The sequence below is a fragment of the Loxodonta africana genome, chromosome 14 (genome assembly GCF_030014295.1).
Source record: "Loxodonta africana isolate mLoxAfr1 chromosome 14, mLoxAfr1.hap2, whole genome shotgun sequence".
Lineage (NCBI taxonomy): Eukaryota > Metazoa > Chordata > Mammalia > Proboscidea > Elephantidae > Loxodonta > Loxodonta africana.
Genome location: NC_087355.1, coordinates 72,688,795 through 72,708,686, shown reverse-complemented (window position 1 = coordinate 72,708,686; position 19,892 = coordinate 72,688,795). Strand labels below are relative to the sequence as shown.

At 46.6% G+C, this 19,892-nt stretch overlaps 1 protein-coding gene across 10 annotated transcripts in view; it reads right to left on the bottom strand.

Moving 5' to 3' along the window:
* Positions 1-19,892, bottom strand: part of ZHX2 (zinc fingers and homeoboxes 2) — a 196,388-nt gene that overhangs the window by 140,089 nt on the left and 36,407 nt on the right. The window lies entirely within an intron of this gene.

The following is a 19,892-nucleotide window of genomic DNA, read 5'->3' as shown; positions in this document are numbered from 1 at the left end:
CTGTAAAACAGGGATATATCAGTGTTAACTTGCTTCACAGAGTTGTTGTGAGGATTAAATGAGGTAATTCATGTACATCACTTGCTCTGAGAAAGCCCGCAAGTGTTAGTAATTATTACCATTATTTTTATTATCAATAACGTTAATGACCTTCTGCTATTCTAAAAAATCTTAGATTTTCTCACAGCTTTGCATTTTCTAAGCTACTAGATCTCAGACTTCCTAATCTCCCGTTAGGAACCCTGTCTAGCCCCAAACCCTTAGCTCCTGATCGATTTTTGTTTTTCATGACCAGTTGCTGTCAAGTTGACTCTGATCCCAGGTGTTTCAGAGTAGAACTGTGCTCCATAAGATTTTCAGTGGTTGATTTTCTGGAAGTAGATTGCCAGACCTTTCTTCCGAGGTGCCTCTGGGTGGACTTGAACCTCCAACCTTTTGGTTAGCAGCTAATCATGTTAACCATTTGCACCACCTAGGGATGCCTTGTTTTCTGTAGACTTGTAAAAATAACCAATATGGATTAAGAGTTAGGTGATTTGACTTCTACTCAACGGAAAAGTTAAAATGGTTTGTAACCCTGGGTAAAACTCTTTCTGGGCTCCATCTTACTTGCCTGTGAAATGAAGAGGTTGGACCAGATAGGCATTTCCTAAATCACGTTTTGCGAGATTCTACCTTTCCCCTAGCACAGGCCTTTTGGCAGAGCAGTGCCATGTGCTGTGGACAAGTGACAAACCTGGCACCGTCCTCAAGTTTCACCTCTGTTAGCTGTGTCCAGTCAGGATCCAGATCCTGCCTGGACTGCCTGGTGCCTCCACCAACTGTTTGAGGGCTGACCCAGGCCCTCTCATAAAAAGAGGTTTGAATTGGTGTAAATCTCAGCTCCGCCAGGAAAGAAAATGAACTGCAAGCTCTGCTGAAAAACTAGGACAAGGTTCTCTTAGCAAGTCTCCAGGTACCGCTCAGGCAATCACTGGGTATCATGAGCCTTAAAATATGCCCCCGCCTGGTACAAAGTCTCCTGATTAAGCAGGCTGCCAGGACGCAGGCACCACAGGCAATAAGGGTGCATTTAAAGCCACATAATTACCAGCAGTTTGGAAAAAACCTTTTGAAACACCCTGCCAATCATTTAATTCATTTTCCAAGCCCTTTTTTAATGCAAAATATGCTAATATGTTGTTGGAGGGTCAAGCAGAGAAACCTGCTAAAAACTGGGGCCTCTCTCGGTTGGAGGTTAAACCAAGGGCTGGTGGGAATCTGGCCTGGCAAGAATAATGGCCCATTTTCCCTCCAGTGAAGAAAACGGGACCATGCCACTGGGCTCAAGTGTCTCTTTGTACTGCCTTCAGCTGTAGAAGGTGCGATCGCCCTTACAGTCACAGATTTGGGGAATAACGGCCTTCTTTTTTGCCCAGAGCCCAAGTCCTGCCCCTGGTACGCAAGATGTGTCCTTGAGTTGTCTGTTAACTCCTCCATTAGGGGACGAGCAAGGAGGGAATGTAAGGACGGGGGAGAAATTTGTAGCTGGAAGGACTAAATGAATTAAAGCTCAAGGGGGCTGGTGCAGCTTGGCCTTAACAAAGGGCACAGTCTTGTTCTTTGCAGGACTCCACTTCTCTTGGGAGGATAAATTATGGGCCAGGAGTTTCTCTAAGCTGTTTAGGTGACTCAGCCTCTTTACCAAATATTACACCCATTTTGCCAAAAACCATGGGCTCCTTGTACCCACTTCATACCTCATTTCATCATATCATTAAAATTTGCCGTTCCCATTGACTTAACAAGCACGCGCTATTGCCTCTTACTTTGTATACCCAGCACTGTGCGAGTCCTGGGGGTATGCACAGGAGTATAAGACGTGGACCTAGCCCTTGGGGAAAAAAAAAAAAAAGTAGCTACCATTTATTGAGCACCTACTATCTGCAGTGGTTAAGAACTTGGCTGCTAACCTGAAGGTCGGTGGATCTAACCCACCAGCTGCTCCGCTGGAGAAAGATGTGGCAGTTGGCTTCCATAAAAACTGCAGCCTTGGAAACCCTAAGGGGCAGTTCTACTCTGTCCTGCAGGGTTGCTATGAGTTGGAATCAACTCGATGGCAATGAGTTGTTGTTGTTTTTTGATACTATCTTCCAGGGACAACTAAATGCTTAATATAAATACACGCCTTGACTTCAGTGATAAAGACTCAACGCCCATGCACAAAGTGAGACACGTGCAGGCACACTCAACTGGCAGAGTAGAAAGCTGGGATGCAATCTCACAGTCTCTGGCCCAGGGTTTGCAACCTGGCGGCTGGGGGCTGGATTTGGCCTGAGGACTTATTTTCTTTGACTTATACAATGTTTTTAAACATTTGAGAAACTTCTCATAAAAATCAAGATTTCCAACTTTTCTTGAACAACAATAAAAAAGAGGGCTATCTGGCAACACTCAGTCCACATGCCCTCAGTTGGAGCTGAGTGGCAGTTGTCCCTTTTAGAATGGCCATAGACTCTAATTTGCCACACTCACCACCACTTCCTATTATTCAGCTCTAGCCGGCCTCCCTCATTCCTGTTATCTGACTGGCCCCTGTAGTCATCTGAGTTTGCCAGCCTGGCCTAGGACAGGCCTTTCACTTCACAAATGAGGAATCTGAGACCCAGAGAAGACAGAGAGTGACCAAGTACAGACTTGAACCCAGGTCTCTGCTGTACACCTGAGTCTGTGCCCTTTTTACTGTGTTACAGTGCATGTCACCAAGGGCAACCTGGGAGTACACAGTGCATGAATACCGGAGGGGTGTCATGACTACCTGCTGAACACAGGAGTGCATGTATGAATGGATGGACCAGTTCAGGATGCAGAAGAGGTGTGGTGGGCAAGTTGATTCCAACTCATAGCAACCCCATTTGACAAAGTACAACTGTCCCATAGGGTTTTCTTGGCTATAATCTTTATGGGAGCAGATCATCAGGTCTTTCTCCTCCAGAGCTGCTGGCTGGGTTTGAACCAACCGCCAACCTTTCGGTTAGCAGCTGAGCGCTTAACCATTGTACTACCAGGGCTCCTTATATAGGAATATAAGGCTAAGAATATAAGGAGAGCAAAGGAGATCTGTTAGGACATCCATGAAAGGAAGGTCTGTGATGCAATCACTTACTAGCTCAGGCCAGAAGCAAAACCGCCGTCGAGGCTATGTTAGGGTTAATCTGCCAGGAACCCGGTGGTAGAATCTACCACAGACCCCTCCAGGTAACAGAATGTTTGTGAAAAGGGAACTCAGAGGTTACATACTCTGAGCCCCTCGGTGACAGGTGAGTACGTGGGCGTTTGGATAAGGGAGGTGACTTGCCCATGGTCTAGAGTGTTAAACCACATCCTAGAAGCTTCTCCTGCAGCCTTTATTCCCACCAAGGCATCTCACAGGGGCTGGAGGTGTGGGGGGTGTATACAGGAAGGCTTCTTAGACCAGGCCTCTCAGTCATGAAAGGGCATTAAATTTAAACTTGTGATATCATCTGTGCAAAACACAACTGTTGGTGGCAGTCCCGAGTTTGGAGCAATAACACCTTATAACATATTTTAAATGAAAATCATATAATAAACTAGTGCAAGCATGCTTCGACTGTCTAGTATTTTGGGTGTCAAAAGAGTTAACTTGTTGATTTAATAATTTTCTAAATCTACCATTTTTGTAATCCAGTTTTGTTATTTTCACATTTGCGTATTTAATGTTTTTCATATTTTAATACGTCAGTAGACTAAAAGTATGGAAGTGGCTGGGGCCCCTCCTGACCTCTGGAGGGCTGATGCCACAGCATAGCTCGAGCACCATGACTTGGTGGGAGGACCCCTTCAGGTCACTGAACGGGGTGGGGTACAGTAAAATGAAGATAGAGCATTGGAATCTCAGCCAAGCCCACCCCCATTTGCTGTGTTCTTCCTAAGAGCCGGGGTGTCCTAACGGGGCTGGGCACCAAGATGACCGCCCCTGCCATGAGGATGTCACAGCCTCGCCAGGCAGCCAACCACTGAAGGAGCTATACAGCAATGTGACAAGTACTGTGACAGAGTCGGGGCAGAAAGTGCTGGGGGACATGGAGCATAGAATGTGCCTTTGCCTCAGGATGTACCAAGGGGCAGATGGTGTGATGGGAGGTGTGGTCAGCAGAATAATATGGTCCCCCGGGCCCCTGCACCAAAATGCCTATGCCCTAATCCCTGGAACCTGTAGATATGTTATTTTACATGGCAAAAGGGACTTTGCAAATGTCATGAAGTTAAGGATCTTGTGATGGGGAGATTATCCTGGATTATCTGATGGGCCCAGTGTAATCACCAGGGACTTTATAAGTGAAAGAAGGCAGTAGAAGAATCAGTATCAGAGTGAAGCTATATGAGAACGGCTCAATCGGCCACTGCTGGCTTTTAAGATGGAAAGGAGTTATAAAGCCAGGAATACAGGCAGCTCTAGAAGCTGGAAAACACAAGAAAACGGATTGTTTCCTAAAGCCTCCAGAAAGAACAGCCTTGCTGCCTTTGTTATCTAGTGCCACTATAACAAAAATACCCCAAGTGGACGGCTTTAACAAACAGAAATTTATTCGCTCACTGTCTAGAAGGCTAGAAGTCTGAATTCAGGGTGTCAGCTCCAGGGGAAGGCTTTTTCTCTTTGTCAGCCCGGGGGGAAGGTCCTTGTCATCAATTTTCCCCCGGGTCTATGAGGTTCTCAGCGCAGGGACCCCAGGTTCAAAAGATACGCTCTGCTTCCAGCTCTTCTATCTCGGTGGTAGGAGGGCCCTCTCCTCTGTGCTTGATTCTCTCTTCTATACCTCATAAGAGACTAACACATGATACAGCCTAATCCTGTAGATTGTGTCCTGCCTCATTAACAAAACTGGCTCTAATTCTGCCTCGTTAACATCATAAAGGTTAGGATTTACAACACATAGGAAAATTACATCAGATCACAAAATGGAGAACAACCACATAACACTGGGACTCACAGCCTAGCCAAGTTGACACACATTTTTGGGGGATACAATTCAATTCATAACACCTACCAAAACCTTAATTTAAGCCCAGTGAGATCCATTTCAGACTTCTGTTGTTCAGAACTGTGAGATGATAAATTTGTGTTGCTGTAAGCCAAGTTGGCAGTAACTTGTTACAGCAGCAACAGGAAGCTAATACAGGAAGAGAACCAGAGTAACAGACAGGAGACCTGAGAGACCGGTACTGAACTGATATGAACTGCTCACTCTGAGCCTCTATTTCTTCCTCCAAAAAACAAGGACATTGGCCTAGATGGTCTCTAATGTCCTTCCAGCTCCGACACTGTATGTTTTTACGGAAGGGGGAAGCAGCCACTGTGCTATAATTGCTAGTAACCTGTTGCAAGGCTTGACAGAAGCCAGCTTTTTCCAGACCATGTTCTGTGGAATTTAAGCTCTATGGGCAATTAATGAGGGTTAGCCAGAAAAGACGGTTATTCATTCAGCAAATTAATGAGCACTAACCAGGCACTGTTGCAGGCGCCGGAAGTCAGTGGTGAACGGGACAGACAAGGTCCCTGCCTTCACGTCACGGATCGCTGGTCAGGGCAGTGAGCCAACACACAAGTAAACTAATACAGGAGCTCATTTCCATTGGTGATTAGTGCTATGGAGGAAATGAAACACAGTGATGAACGAGAGGAGGACAGGGTAGGCAAGGAGCAGGCTACTCCATAGGGTGGTCAGGGCCAACCTTCCAGGGTCAAATTTGACCTGAGACTGAGTGATGAGATGAACCAGACATGTATAGTAAAGGAGAGAGAATTTTCACAAAGTACTGAGCCAAACAACGTTAAACAGAGTTATTTACAGAGGAGTCCTGTGGTTTTGAATATACTCATTGGTTCACTTGACACGCATTTGATTGAACCAGGCAGGTTAGTGGGCACTAGGGATACAGTACTGAACAGACAGACAAAGGACCTGCTGTGTGGAGCATTGCTATCGTGGGTGAGACACACCATACAAAAAATAAACAGGTAAACATAAAATCAGGATGAGACAGGACTCTGAAGAAGAACAGAGCAGAGTGCAGGGATAGAAGCTGCCGATGGTGGCAGTTATGGTGGCTGCTTTAGACAGAGTGGTCTGGGAATTGTTGATACCTGACCAGAAACCTAACAGGCAGGATGAACCTGTGCGCAGCATTTCTCAAACTGGTCTGACAATGGAACCCCTTTGACACAGAGCATCTCACAGGACTTGTGTTCTTCCGAATACACTTTGAGAAACGCTGACATATAGAAGGTTGAAGCGTGAAAATGACATCTCCACATTTCTAACAGGATGAAGCTATGGAATCTCATGAATGCAGAGAAGACATTTCATGTAGGACCATCTCTTCCCCACAGAAGCATATGTTTTGAGTTGAACTGTGTCTCCCCAAAAGATACAGGGATGTCCTAACTCTTCTACCTGTGAATTGTGTCCTTATTTGAAAACAGGTTCTTTGTTTTTTTTCATTTTATTATTTATTTTTACTGTGCTTTAGATGAAGGTTTACAGAGCAAAGTAATTTCTCATTAAAAAATTAATACACATATTGTTTTGTGGCACTGGTTGCCAACCCCATGGCCTGTCAACACTCTCCCCTTCTCCACCCTGGGTTCCCCGTTTCCATTCATCCAGCTTTTCTGTCCCCTCCTGCCTTCTCGTCCTTGCCCCTGGGCTGGTGTACCCATTCAGTCTCATATACATGGTTGTATCATTGTTTGTTTTATGGGCCTGTCTAATCTGTGGCTGAAGGGTGAACCTTAGGAGTGACTTCAGTACTGAATTAAAAGGGTGTCCAGGGGTCATACTCTCGGGGTTTCTCCAGTCTCTGTCAGACCAGTAAGTCTGGTCTTTTTTTGTGAGTTTGGATTTTGTTCTACATTTTTCTCCAGCTCTGCCAGGACCCTCTACTGTGATTCTCGCTGGAGCAGTTGGAGATGGTAGCCAGGCGCCATCTAGTTGTGTTGGACTCAGTCTAGGGCAGGCTGTGGTAGTTGTGACCCATTAGTCCTTTGGACTAATCTTTCCCTTGTGTCTTCGGTTTTCTTCATTTTCCCCTGCTCCAGATGGGGTGGGACCAGTATAGAATCTTAGATGGCCGCTCACAAACTTTTAAGACCCCAGAATAGGTTCTTTCTTTGAAGATGTTATCAGTCAACAAGGTCATATCAGAGTAGGGTGGATTCTGGCCCCTTCTGAGTGGTATCTCATAAAACAGAGAGCAGACATGAAGACAGAGTCACACAAGTGGAAGACAGACGCCATGTGAAGATATATCAGCCAAAGAGTCCCTGGGTGGTACAGATGGTTAACGTGCTCGGCTGCTGACTGAAATGTTGGAAGCTTGAGTCCACCCAGAGGTGCCTCAGCAGAAAGGCCGGGGGATCTACTTCCAAAAGATCAGCCACTGAAAACCCTATGGAGCACAGTTCTCCTCTGACACACACGGGGTCGCCGTGAATCGCAGCTGACTGCACCGCAGCTGGGTAAAAGCCAAGCAACACAGGAGACGCCGGGAGCTACCAGAGGCCGGAAGAGACAAGGAAGGACCTTCCCCTGGAGCGGAGGGAGAGAATACGGCCCTGCTGAGGCACTGAGTTTGGACTTTTGGCCTCCAGAACTGCGAGACAAGAAATTGCTGTTCTTTAAAGCCACTTGCTTTGTGGCATTTTGTTATGGCAGTCCTAGGAGACCAAGACAGACTATCGGGAAAGGGAGATGACCGAAATGTTGGAAGTTTGAGTCCACCCAAAGTCCATCTTTCACTGGCCCGCTTCAGGTCTGATGTAGACTGCACGCTCTCCTCCACTGCCCTGGGCCCACCCTCAACCCTGCTGGCCTCATGAATGAAGCTGGGGAACTTGTGTCGCCCATGATAAGATGAGATGGCATCTGCAGGCGTGAGCAGACGCTAGTGTTTCACTTGTTCAAGAAAACTGAGTGTAAGAACAGGAATCCTCCTAGGATGTCATACCGTTGTTGGGTATCGTTGAGTTGATTCCGACTCATAGTGACCCTATATGACAAGCAGAACTGCCCGATGGGGTTTCCTAGCCTGTAATCTTTAGGGAGCAGGTTGCCAGGTCTTTTCTCCTGCAGAGCAGCTGGAGGGCTCGAACTGCCGACCTTTCAGTTAGTAGCCGAGTCCTTAACCATTGTGCCACTAGGGCTCCTTGTTATGTTGTTAAGAGCATTTATTTAATTTTTTAAAGTGTATCCGAGTGACAATTATCCATGTCCACATTTCCACAGATTTTCACCTAAGTCCTCCTTCAGTCGCTATAAGGAATAAACTCTACATTCAAGGACCAGAAACAAGACCTGGGGCCAAACCAGAATATTCACAGGAAGCACATGCCCTGGGAGGGTTGCTAATGTTTGCCCCCAGAAGCCTACAGGGAGCTTAACAGAAAATGAACCACATCACCCTGCAGATGTCCTTTCTGTCTAGAGGAGGCGGCCTGGACTTTCTCCCGGCTCACGTCAGCTGAGGCACATTATGTATTCAGGTCCTGCTGCTGCGTACTTTCCAGTTTGCTGCCTGGGCCGCTGCTGCCCAGGCTCCAGCACCGAGGTCTCTCTCGGGAGCAGCTCTGCACGTGACAATCAGGGTTTCACGTCTGCCCGGGGCTTCTCTGAGCCTGTGGAGTGGGACCTTCCCCTGACAGGTGGGAACATCGTCACACACTTGCCCCTGGTCAGAAGTCAGTGCAGATCCAGAACCGTCTACCCACCAGAGCTGTCGTCTGTCCTAGCTGCTGCTTCCTGGGTGCATGCCATGAGCACTGGACGGAGATGCAGGGTCCTCCACTGGGAATGCTCTCCCTGCCCCTTGTCACTTTGCTGTCATCAGTCATCTATCTCAGCTCGGTGTCACTTCCTCTGGGAAGCTCTCTCGATCGAGTCAAATCCTGCCATTTCTTAGGGTACACTGTGCCTCTTTTTATGAGCACTGACTGGCCCTTGAGCAAATCTCATCACCTCCCTGGGCCTCAGTTACTGAAGGAAGAGGGCTGATAAGATGTTCTCTAAGGTCCCTCTCAGTTCTAACACTATGAAATTTCCCTTCCCAAAACAAGAGCCGCGATCACAGCAGCAACACAGAGGTCCCAAGTTTGGGGCATGGCCTGGGGAAAATCACCTCCCTTTTACATTACTTACCCTTAAAATAACTGATGAATGCCTGGGGGTGCAAATGTTTAATGCACTTAGCTGCTAACTACAAGGGTGGTGGTTCAAGTCCACCCAGAGGTGCCTTGGAAGAAAGGCCTGGTGATCTGCTTCTGAAAAATCAGCCATTGAAAACCTTATGGAGCACAGCTCTACTCTGACACACATGGGGTTGTCATGAGTCAGAATCTACTCAACGGCAACTGGTTTTTAAAATAACTGGGCTGGCTACCATGCTGGCTTCTATACTTCTTAAAGGCACGAAATCTATTTGTTAAGAAATACTATCTAATACCTGATACAGGTAAGAGAAGAGCTGCCTTGTTTGCAATAGGGGTGAGGGTCTGACAGGTCCCTGTCTGTTCTGGTCTCAGGGGCACCAATGAGACATGTGCTCAGCACACCCCTCCCACAATAGGGTTCCTGGAAACAGTTTTTAAAACCACTCCCTTAGATGGCCATTTGAAATTGGGCACTCTGAGTCAAGTTCCAACGTCTACCCACTCACACCTCACCTCTATCCCTTGCCTGCATTCTGTGGGGTCTTGAGATCTTTTGAAGAGTGTCCAAAAGACACAAATGTTTGTCTGCTCCCCCTTAATTTTTTTTAACAGGCTTGATTTCAGTGTTGCTCCAAAGGAAAATAAGAAATGGGAATTATAAAGGTGGGAGAGGAGAAGCCAATAAATTAACCTATTTCTAAGTCACTGCCGTGGAAGCAAAAGCCACAGTTGCCCCAACAAAGGACAAACGCAGCCACCACCAACTCTGCCTGCTCACAGAGGACGCACAGACGCCCATGGACGGTGTCCCAGGCCTCCACACGCTCCCGGGCACCCCTGTCTACCTCAGTGCCAGGCAGAGTTCCTCCACTTCCTTCACATGGAAGGTTGGGCAGCAAATCAGGAGCCCTGGCACTGCTACCCAGGAGCGCCCAGCAGAGCTGAGGATACAAGCAAGGGCTTCTGGTCCTGAAGAACCAGCCAGCCCCTCTTCCAGACTTCAGAATTCACTGGAACATTTCCCAGCCATTACTGTTACCCAGGTGTGGATGGCTGGGTGGCTTTCTACAAGCAGAGCTTCACATTCCTTTAATTTCTAATGCCCTCTAAATCCTTCACTCTCCATGTGGCGAGCAGAAGGCACAGTGGTTTGCAGAGGAGAGCACATCTCTGCTTCATCCGCATCAAGGAGACACAAAACCGCACCGAGAAACCCTCTGGGAAGGAGTTCTAGCCATGGTCCTGTGGGCACCTGGCCGCAAGTTCTGATTTGGAAGCTGGAGCCTCTGAGAGCAGAGAGAAAGCCTTTTATAATGAATAACGGAGGTGATTTTTCTTTTCCCCAAGGCTCTACAGCTCCTTTAAAACCACGTCGTGGAGTTAGAGCTTCCTTTAGTTTTCCATCAATGATTATTCGGCTTATTAAAATGCCTTCAATCAGTAGTAATTCTGCTCTCCCAAACGCGTCCCGCTCTCAGCCCTATCGTCTGGTGACAATTCTCATTAATCCTGAGACAGCAGCTGAACCCACTGCACAATCCCCACACCCCCTCCCTGCTACGTCCTGTTCAGTCCTCTTGAATCTAAACTGCCAACCCTCCAGTGACAGACACAGCAAGTCGGGAGGGGAGGGAGGGGGTGCTATTTATATGTCGGCGGCGTTGGCCCTCAGCACACGGCCATTTTTTCCAGGCCGCCTGCCAGAGGCCCACATTCCCCAGGCGCTAAATATGGGCCTCTCCACAGGGCCGCGTGGCCACGTCCTCGCAGGCCTCCGAGGGGCCCCAGGAAGCCTGGCAGATCGGGAAGTTAAGGCCCAATCTGCTCCTGCAGGGCCTCGAGGAGGCCAGAGCCAGCTCCACAGCCTCGGCTCCCTCGGGGGGCTCTGAGCCTGCGGGAGAAAGAGCAAGAAGGAGCCGGGGTACTGGCCTGACAGAGCTCCAGAACAGCCGGCTTGCTCCCCAGGATTTGAATAAAAATGGCGAGGAAAAATGCATTCTTGCTATAAAACATTAGATCACCCTTCTTTTTGCCAAGTGGTTTTCAATTGTTTCCATTGTCATGTGCCTGAGGTCCATGGCTGCCTCGCCAGTCCCCAAGGGCTCTGAAAGCTGGATTTATGGCTGCCCTCCGACTGGCAGATGGAAGGAGAAGCTGGGGCTGGTGGGCAAGCCAAGGCTGGGAACCAGGCTTTTGCCAGCAGATACATCCTGCCGGCTCTCAGCTTTGATTAGCATATATTAAGGACATGGACAGAGAAAGTTGTCTGGGCCTTTTGTGGGGATGTAACCACCCCACTGCTCTCTGAAAACCATGCCTGGAGGTGAGAGAAAGGGCCTACTGTGGAGTCCCCACTCTAGGTCCTTCTCATCTCTGTACTTCCCTAGGGCCAGGCCGGGGCCACAGAAAGGTGGGATTTCATCCTTCCCTTTCTTCAATGATGTCTTAAAAGACCCCTTCAGAATCGTCTGCACTGGAGACAGGCGTGTTGGGGTCTGGAAGCTGGCACACTAACACTCTCTGTAACAGGTCTCTTTCTTACTACTTTTCAAGTCAAGTCTAAGCCCGTCCTTCACCAAAAAAGAAGCTTGGGGTCATCCGGATATCTCTTCCTTAGGATAGAGAGCATATAATACTATTAAGAATTATGATTAATAATAACCATTTGGATTTATTGAGTGCTCACTCTATGCCAAGGTCCCTGGATGGTGCAAAGAGTTTGTGCTCACCTACTAACTGAAAGGTTGGCAGTTTGTGATTCAAACCCACCCAGTAGTGCTGAGGAGGAAAGGCCTGGTGATCTCCTTAGTTAAGACTATTAAAAAAAAAAAAAATATATAGCCTCTGAAAACCCAATGGAGTGCCGTTCTACTCTGAAACACATGGGGCTGCCATGAGTCAGAATCATCTTGATGGCAAAGGGTTTTTTTTTTTTTTCCATCTGTGCTAACCATTTAACACACAGCATCTCATTTAATCCTCATAGCAACCCTGTGAAATGGGTGTTATTTTGCAGGTGATGAAACTGAGGTACAGAGACGTTAAGTTACGTGCCCAAGGTTATCCAGCTGGTAAGTAGCAGACCCCAAGTCCCAATAACTCCTCATTCCAGACTCTTCTGCCAGAGGGGCCTGTTCCTATCTGTCTGGGGTCTTTTCTGTTACTTTTTATCTGGTCATTGTACTCTCTCTTATGCTGGTGCTGGGTCTGACCAGATAGCCTGTAAGTTCCCTGCAGGTGGAGGTCACCTCTTAGACGTCTTGCGTCTTCCTTCTCTTCTCCCCCAAGCACCTAAAACAAAACTAGACCCATAGGAAAGCCTCACTCAACACACCCTGTGCTCATTCAATGTCCACCTGTGAGCTCCCTTTGACCGGAGACTGATTCGACCTTTGTGGCCCTTCCTGAGCGGCCACGATTCTGTATCTGTGGAGGTCCCTGTCATCTCTGCCATTACTCCTTTGTCTGTGACAAATACGGGACTGGCACTTGAGCGGGAGAAAAGCACCAGCAGGAGTTGATCAATTCCTAAGCAACGAAGATCCTGTTTTCATGCAAAAGTCCTCAGCATTAAAACAAAAACAAATTCCTCACAGGGCGTGTCCTGGATGCCAAGTCTCCTCAAAGACACACTTTTTTTAAGCAAGGTTTTGCGCTTGCATGAGACACTAACAGGGCAGGGGAGGAGAACTGTGCCAAGTGCTGTCTCAATACGTTCTCACTTAAATTTCACTGCCACCCTGCTAACTAGTCATGATCGGATCCTGATTGAACAGATAAGGAAACTGACAAACGGCAGCGCTGAAACTTGGGTTAGGTCTGATTGAAGCTGCTTTGTTCCTGATACAAACACAAGTATTGAATGTGAAGGCATTCAGAGACTGGAGAAAGGACTGAGAACACTGCAGGTGCTTGTAGGTAAAACTTTTTTTTTCATCCTTAGGCAGTTCTACTCTGTCCTATAGGGTCGCTATGAGTGGGAATCAGCTCAACGGCAGTGGGTTTGGTTTTTGGTTTAGTGTGCTCTATCCATCTCCACATAGAAAGAAGGATGGTGCCTGGGTACCAATTCTCTCCTTACTGTAAACCCAGTCTTGGGCCTCAATCTCAATGAAATGTTAGAATTGATCACCTGCTGTTGAGCACAGGAGGTCTACAGAGTACTCAGGTGTGTCCATGACTCACCTGGCTCTAGACATAGTCCCTACTTCCTTGCCTCCTAGGCCAACAACAGAAAAGAGAGGCTGATGAAGAGAGCTGTTATGAGGTGGTGCAGGACCTTTGATCAAATGCATGGAAATGGCAGCAACTGTTCTAAGTTCTGAGGAGGTAGGGACCTGTGAATCACAAGTGATCTAGGAAGGTTTCTGGAGGAGAGAGGCATTCTGATTCAACTCAGAGGTCTTATAACAGGCTGCCTTGGCCTGATCCTATAGGAGTTGAGTGTCCACCAACATAAGCACCACCAGGACATTGCCAGGGTCACTGGATAGGAAACCCTAATACTCAGTACCTTATGCATGGTGCCTTATGCCAGGTGTAGTGCTGGATGCTTGTCTGACTCTTATCACTTTTAATTTTCACAACCCTATGATGAGGTCCCTCACCCATTCGTAAGTTTGTCATTCTGTGGTGGCTTGTGTGTTGCTGTTATGTTGGACACTATGGTACCAGTATTTCATATACCAGCAGCGTCACCCATGGTGGAAAGGCTTCAGCAGAGTTTCCAGACTAACACAGAGGAGGAAGAAAGGCCTGGTGAGTTACTTTTGGAAAATTAACCAATGAAAACCCTATGGATCACAACAGAATATTGTCCATGATAGTGCTGGAAGATGGCACTATACAATGGACTCAAGCATACCAACAATCGTGAACATGGTGTAGGACCAGGCAACATTTTGTACTGTTGTACATGGGGTCACCATGAGTTGGAGCTGACTCAATGGCAACTAACAATAATGATGAGGTAGGCATTCTTTTTGATCTCCTTTTTGTTGTTGTTGTGTGCTGCTGAGTCAATTCCAACTTATAGCGACCAGTAGAGCTGCCCCACAGGGTTTCCTAGGCTGTAATCTTTACAGGAGCAGATCACCAGGTCTTTTCTCCCATGGAGCTACTGGGTGGGTTCAAATCACCAACCTTTTGTTAGCAGCCAAGTACTTAATCATTGCACCACCAGGGCTCCTTATCCCCACTTCAGGATTAAAAAGATAACTTGATGCTGAGGACAAGTGGTTGAGCTGAGAACTGAAACCAGTTCTCCTGGTGCCAAATCCAATTGGCCCCTCTACTGCCTCGCCTTTCCATCTATCAATAGCCATGTCAGGAGAAGTGATAAAAGGCAGTGTCTATGGAGGGTGTCAGACACCCCAACACTTCCTTTCACAGAGCAGAGAAGAACCTGCTCAGGCTGAAATACAAATACATCATGCCAGATTAAACTTGGGCTTTCTCATTCTCCACCCAAATGTACTCCTTAGAAGGTCTAATTATAGTGACTTCTGTTTTCTTGTAAATAATCACATCTGTCATAACTGATTTAACTGATCCAAGGCTCCAAGATGGCAATTTTGGTGGCCTGAGCCAATGTGTCAATTATGCCAAGCAGGCTGTGAGCAAAAGTTGCATGAAATGGAAGAGCAGGGAAAAAAAAAAAAAAAAAAAAAAATCACAGTCCTATAGATGGTGGGGACCAATATGTGATTTTTCGCAACAGTAATATCAACATAAACTCCTAAATGTGGCCCATGGGTGTCAATGCCTCTGCAATCCAACTTAGTCAAACAGACACATCGACCCAGTTCCCAGAGAATAAAAACAATCTTTTCAGTGGAAAGCCAGTCTCAGAAACTGGCTTCTTTAACATCTTCCAAGTCTAAGTAGATATCGTCAGGAATTTACCATGGTTCTTGATACTGGTTTTTGGAAAGAAACATGGGATGAAGGACTCCCATGATTCATGGGCTATATTCTGAAGGTGGTTGTTCAGCTAGCATCAAGTAGTAGCTAGCATCAACTTTGGATTTGGATTTGGACTTGGGTTCAAATCTTTTCTCCCCACCAAACCATGACTAAGCAAATCATTTAACCTTCCTGGCTCTCAGCTTCCTCGTCTACAAAATAGTGACAAAAATGCCTACCTACTAGAATCCTTGTGAGCACTGAATGATATAGTTACTGTATGTGGCAGCCTGTTGCGAAGTGTAAGACTACGTGTTACATACACGCCAATCATCATCATCACTGTGAAGGTATTAGATGTACTGAGTCCTGTTTTCAATTCATGGGAAAGGCTTCTCTCCCTATTCAAATAATTCCTCACAGAAATGGTCAGTCTTTAAGTCACAGAGGGGATGAGATGGGATCTACTTGGAGACTTCTTTTCTGTGGGAGGTTTGAATGTCTTCTTGCCAATCAAGCACTGAATGTCCTTGTGTCTGATGAGAAGCTGCCACAGAGGAGTGTCTCACAGGTAAGAACATGAGAAAATGAAAGGTGGCTTGTCCATTCCCCAGCCATCCCCAGGAAGTGGACACATGTTCTTGGTGACCAAAATCCTGCAACTAGTGTAACCTTCTTTGGGTCTGGCCAAACTGTGTGAACAGAGGGGTTAAGAGCACAGACTCAGGCTGCTTGTGTGCAACCAAACACCTCGTGGGATTTGGTTTCTTGGTTTGGAGGTTTAGGGTCATGGTTTCATGGGGCATCCAGGTAATTGACCTATTATCATTTTTTAGTGCTTCTGCTCTACCTCCTGGTTTGTTGCATGGTACCTGTAGTCTCAAAAACTTAGAAGCAGCTATCCAAGGTACAATTGGTCTCTATTCACCTTAAGCAGCAGGGGAAGAAAGAGAGTCAGGAATGGGAGGAAGAAATGGAACATGGGTCTAATTGTTTCCATGAATAAATGCCTCCTTTGCCATGAGACCAGAAGAACTGGATGGTGCCTGGCCACCATTACTTGACATTTTGATCAAAGATTCAGTAGAAGAATCCTGATCAAAAGGGGAAAGATGGAGAACAGAATTCTAAATTCTCATGTAATCCAGACTTTCTGGAGCCATTGAGGCTGGCTGGATGAGCCCCTGAAGCTGTTGCCCTGAGACCATCCTTAAACCTAAAACCTTAAGCCAAAAATATCCTCTAAAGTCTTCTTTAAATCAAACAATAGGTTGGCTTACTTAGTAAAGAACGTTTAGACTTTAATATTGCTCTCTTTTGAAGAACTATATGGGATCAAACTGACAACAGCAACTCGAAAGGTTAGATAGGAAGCCTAGGGGGCAGCGAGTTCACGCTAATGGGGGAGGAACAATTTGGAAAAAGGCAGTGCGAATGGTTGCACACCTTGAAGAATGCAATCACCGTCACTGCATTGTACAGGTAGAAATTGTTGAACTGGTGTATGTTTTGCTATGTATACTTCCAACAACAACAAGATATAGATATAATAACTCAGTAAACACCATAAAAAGCAAACAAAAAAAGAGCACAGACTCAGAAAGCACACTGCTTGCTCTTTAAAACCAGCTCAGCTATTTACTCACTATGTGGCCTTGGGCAAGTTACCTCACTTTCTGTGCTTCAGGTTTTTCATCTATAAAATGAGGGTAATAGCAGTAAGGCCAGGAGATCTATTTCTGAAAAAACTAGTCCTTGAAAACCCTATGGAGCACAGTTCTATTCTGACACATGTGGGGTTGCCAAGAGTCAGAGTCAGCTTGATGGAGATGGGTTTTCCAGTCTGGTTCTATCAGTAATCAAGTGGATATTTTGATCTCCACTTGTCTGACTCCTGTGTCTGTCTCAATGGGGTTTCAAACTTGATCAGGTATCAGGGCTGTGTCGATTCCAACTCAAGTGGCCCCATGTGCTACAGAGTAGAAATGCTCCATAGGGTTTTCTTGGCTGTAATCTTCACTGAAGTAGATCTCCAGGCCTTTCTTCCACGGCACTGATGAATGGGTTTGAACTGTCAACCTTTAGGTTAGTAGTCAAGTGCAAGTTGTTTGTGCCACCCAGGGATCTTAATGGACCCTGATATTCTAACACCAACTATTTCCAATGTTAAAAAGTGAAAATTTCAGGTCCTTGGTTCCTAATTGTCTATAATTCTGGCCATTCTCCTTTGATAAAACAGTGTGAGGATGCTTCATTTCACATGCAACACTTACAATTGAATCCAATTCTGCAACAAGGACGGATATCCTAGAGGAAAGGGGGTCACTCACTTTGGACACCACTCTGCTCCTTATGCTGTTAAAAGATATCCATACACTCCTTCCTCCCACTCTCCCACTGCTGGTCCCTCCTGGGCTGCATTCACACAGCCTTTCTGGCCCATGATTTGTGATGCCCTAGGCCCACATCTCCTGGTTGCATGGAACGGAACACTGCCCTCCAAGTCGTTCAGCTTGGTCCATTCTTCTCATCTGCTGAGACCTTTTAGGAGGCTGTCTCTGCTGTCCAACATGTTTTCTATCTCTCCCAGCTTGATGTTATCACTGATCACTGTGAAATGATAACAACCGATTCTCGAATGCCCGTAAGGTCTCTGGCACGGGGCCTGGGATTCTCCATACATTGTCACACTTAATCTGCAAAACAAGCCAATGAGGTGTTACCATCCCCCCATGTTACAGAAAAGGAAACTGAGGCTTTTAGAGGTGAAGGGTCTTCACACGTCATTGTAGCTCGTAAGTGGCAGTATGAATTCCAAAGCCTATGCACTGTGTGGTCTCTAGGGCTGGCATTTAGGTCTTCGTTTAAGCCACAAATAAAAATGCAGACAGAAGGGAGGTGAGCCCAGGTACCCTAGGGTCGCGACCAAGAACCTCAGACTAGACAATTTTACTTAGATCCATCTGTACCCTTTGATGTGTCCATTTAACCTGCGAATTTTATCCAACATTTCTTCATCACACTCCCAAGAAGCTCATGAGTGGCTTTCTCAAACACCTTGATAAAGACCAAGATGCTTGATTTATGGCTTTCTCCTCCTGTGCCAGCTCAAGAGCCATTTTTAAGAAACGAAGGTAGTCTGACTTGACCTGATTTTGGTGGGCCTGTGCCAGATTCTAATGACCACCTTCTTCTCTCTATACCTGACACACAGCCTTAGAAACAGCCCAGGAACCAAGAGACCAAAGGCAGCTAAGGCAGGCACTAGCTGGGTCCAGGTACCTTCTCCAGTGAGTCTGCAGGGACGTGAGAATGGTGTGGGCTGAAACGGAAGCAAAATGACCATTTGGCAAAAGGAGCTCTGTTTCAGGCCTACCCATTTCCCTCTGCCCCTTTGTAATTCTGGAGAATCAGACTGCACTCAGCTGGAAGAGCAATCCTTGACTCCTTCCTGAAGCATTAAGGAAATAGTGACAGCAAGTTATCGGGGCTCACGCAAATGAACAGCCTTCACTTATTAAGCTCCTAATGTCTGCCAAATGTTGCACACGTGCTGGATTTACATGACGCAAATGGTTAAGGGCTCGACCACTAGCTGAAAGGTTGGTGGTTCGAACCCACCCAGAGGCTCCTTGCAAGATAGGCCTGGTGATCTACTTCTGAAAGGTCACAGCCTTGAAAATCCTATGCAGCAAGCAGCTCTGCTCTGTACACAAGGCGTGGCCATGAATCTAAATTGACTCGACAACGACTAACAACAACATGGTCAAGAAATCAAATCCTACAGAGGCCTATAATAAATTGGTCCTCTGCTCGACCCCTCCCCTCAAACTCATTCCCCAAAGGCAAGCCTTACTCACCCCTTCTGTTTCTAGGTCTTTTGGTGGTGACCACCAGTATTTCCTTTAACCTTCACAAAGATTGGGTGAGGTGGGTACAATTACTACCCCTCTTTACAGATGATGAAATGACAGCACAGAGTAGTCAGGCAATGAGCCCAAGGTCACACACCTGGCAAGAGGTGGAGCCAGGATCCAAGCCCAGGTCAACCTCGATCCAGGTCCTGCTCTTAAGCTTTGGGCTGCACATCTAGCATGTCTACATAGACTAACCAGGTTCAAATCTTGCCAAGGCCACTCACTCACTAGTTTTAGCAGCCTGGCAAATTGCTTCCCCTTTCTGTAACTGTCTCCTTAGACATAAGCGTGGAAGGGTTGTGACGATGATTATGTGGTTAGTGCTTAGTGCTCTCCTGGCCCACAGCAGTGCTTAATACATGCTAGCCATTATTATTATTAGTACTGTTGTTGTTGTCTAGCATCCTGTAGTTTATCAGAGGCGTCCACATATATTGTATGTGCTCCTCATGTCTAACAAGAGTCAGGGCAGAAATGAGCATTAGTCTCTTAAAATATTTAAAGGTATAATTACTAGCCCCATTTTACAGATGAGTAAGTAAACTGGAAAAAAAAAAAAAAGGTAGGTGACCTGCCTGGAGCAACAGGATAGTTCAGAGTCAGAAGCAGGCACAAAGACTCATTTCAACACTCCTGCTGGGTGACCTTGGGCAGGTCACTGTACCTCTCTGAACCTCATCTGTAAAATAATAGGGCTGAGCCGAGGTCTCAGCTCTGTTGTTTAAGTCACTCACAGTGGACACAGGTTAGTAACATCATGGGAGAGGCAACAGGCGCAGCAGTTAAGTAAACAGTGTCTGGAGCCAGACTACCAGGACTTGAATTAGGGGGCTTCCACTTACTGCCAGAGTGACCTTGGACAACTT